Source organism: Lonchura striata, chromosome 18 (assembly GCF_046129695.1).
Source record: "Lonchura striata isolate bLonStr1 chromosome 18, bLonStr1.mat, whole genome shotgun sequence".
Classification (NCBI taxonomy): domain Eukaryota; kingdom Metazoa; phylum Chordata; class Aves; order Passeriformes; family Estrildidae; genus Lonchura; species Lonchura striata.
Genome location: NC_134620.1, coordinates 2,228,303 through 2,230,761, shown reverse-complemented (window position 1 = coordinate 2,230,761; position 2,459 = coordinate 2,228,303). Strand labels below are relative to the sequence as shown.

At 52.5% G+C, this 2,459-nt stretch overlaps 1 long non-coding RNA gene across 1 annotated transcript; it reads right to left on the bottom strand.

Moving 5' to 3' along the window:
* Nucleotides 1-465: 465 nt before the first annotated feature.
* Nucleotides 466-1,166, bottom strand: LOC144247208 (uncharacterized). Its single transcript, XR_013340919.1, has 2 exons — nucleotides 953-1,166; nucleotides 466-850 (listed from the first exon to the last, which is right to left on the bottom strand). It is a non-coding gene; the product is annotated as an uncharacterized LOC144247208 (long non-coding RNA).
* Between the last annotated feature and the right edge of the window lie 1,293 nt (nucleotides 1,167-2,459).

Sequence of the window (2,459 nt, the reverse complement as noted above, 5' to 3'; positions counted from 1 at the left end):
CACCACCCAACTCCAACAAACCACAGTGAGACACAATCTGGACCCCAATCAGGTTTCCACCCTCCAAGCAATCGATACTCAGTCCATCGAGGGAACAGAGTCTCTCCTGTGCCACAGACCCCCCCAAGAAACACAGCTCCACATCCTGTGTTTCCATGTCACACATGGCACCGCCCGGAGAAAAAGTTTGCCATGGTGACCCTTCTCCTTTCCATGCACAGTGCTCTCACCACCAATGCATGGATGGTCAGACTGCCTTTAGGATTTTTCCTTTCAAGGATGCCCTGCCAAGAGGGGAGAAAACAACAGTTCAGTTTTTCATTGTTTGGGACCACAGTCCCCCCCATTTTCCCCTGGGGCCGAGGGCTCAAGAACAGAGATATTCTTCTCTTCTCTTTCCTTTCCAGGACAAGGGGGTGCCACCACAAACCCTCTAACCTTTTCTCTGTTCACTCCACTTTTGTCTTTTTCTCAGCTGAAGCAGGTCTCTTGACTCACTGGCATCCTCCCAAAACACAGTCCCTCTTGACGGAGAAGATTTGGTTCAGGTTGTGGCTAACACGGAAAAGTCCAGCCAAAAGCCACTCCTTGTCCCCCTCCCATCCAGAATTCCTCCTTCCAACATCCCATCCCAGGGTCCAAGGTGTCCCTCTTCCTCTCTTTCAAACCGAGGAGGGGAAAGGAAAATTCACAAAGCTTTCATTTTCTCAAGAAAGGGTTAAAAGTCCGAACTCCCAGGATGGCTCGATGCCCGGACATCCAGCAACTCCCACACAACTGGGCACCTTGCAGCAGCTCCCCCCGCTCCTCCTTCCTTGCGGCTTTCTCTCTCCCTCTCGGGAGAGGAACTCTGGGGGGGGAAATGGAGACATCCCAGATTTCTTCCACCCTTCCATCTGCAGGGGCCAGCCCGGTTCCAGTCCTTTCACCACCCTTGGGGCTTTCGGCCTACCTTTCTCAGGCCATGGGCTTCCCCTCCCCCACCCAGCTCGTGGCTGGGCGGGGGAAGGTCTGCACTGCACGCTGACCGGAACCAAAGAGAGCGAGTTCCCCTGGGAATTCTGCTTTCAACCCCTCTGTGTTCTCAGAGGCGTGTCTACTTTCAATTGGTCAATATCTAAATTGACCCCTTCCTTCCGGAAAAAATTATCTTTCCGTGTCAAACCACGACACACAGCATGGCAAAGGTTCCTTTGCCTCCTGCCTGGAACATCAGGGACAATCCCAGAGCATCTCCCAGTCCCCTCTCCTCTGGTCCCTGTCCAGCTGAGGGTGACAGGAGCCTGGAGACCCCTCCTTGTGTGGGGATCCCAAAGGGATCGGGGCAGATCCCAGCTCCCAGTTCATCCCTGGAACAGACCCCCCTTGTGTGGGATCCCAAAGTGTGGGAGTCCAGAGCTTCCCTCTGGCTGCCCTGGCTGCCCTGGGACCCTGGCAGGGGTCAGGAACCCCCTGGACAGAGCCCCCAGAGACACTGGCTGTGATCTCTGACCATGGAAAAGAGTTTTCAGTCTTACAGGATGAATTACCAGCTCTGAGTGTTTAATATAAGTAATAATTAAGTGTGGCACGGGTGCAAAAGTAAAATTTTAGGATTCTAGATGAGGGGTCCAAAGGGGACAAGATGGAGGAAATTGGGTGTGTCTTGTCCTTTTTCTCCTTCTCATGCCCTCCATGTCTCACTGTGGTGTTGGCATTTTTCTGTTGGTTCAGGCTGGGGACACACTGTCCAACGTGGGTGACAGATATTGGCACGTACTTGTAAATCCAGCCCAGGGAGTTTCTGGTATTTAATGTTTGTCACATCCCACTGAGGGCAGAGCCCCACACGCTGCCCTGCAGGACAGAGCTGGGCAGGGCAGCAGAACATGTGAGAGATAAACAGAATAAACAACCTGGAAACCAGCACAGACCAATTCTGGCTTCTGCTTTGGCAGGGGGCTGACACACAGAGACTTTCTACAACCTCAGGATCATCAATAGCTCAGATTCTGACACCAAAGGGATCAGGGGCAGATCCCAGCTCCCAGGTCATCCCTGCAACAGGAGCCTCTCACTGGCACCAGTGGCTGAGAAATTGCCACCCTGAGCCAGCTGTGCCACCGTTGTGATTTACAAACCTCTGCAGTCCCCTCCTGCTCCCAGAATCACTTCTGGGCTTTCATTCCTTCAGCTCCCCTGGGGCAGGAGAGCAAAGCAGGAGGAGCTGAACTCCCAAGTCTTTGGCTGTGGGTGCCACACTCCAGGCCCTGCTGTGGGCAAAAGGGAACAGGCAGCACATATGGAGCTAAAAATACCCTGGGACTGTAATTAATGTTTTGACAGCCTGATAGTGCAAATGATCTGATAATTACAGGCCAGCCTCATTAATAGAATGGTCAAAATCCGTGTATATAAAGCACTGTATATATAATCATTGTATATAAACATCCCTCTGTGCTGGAGCTGATAGTGCCTGC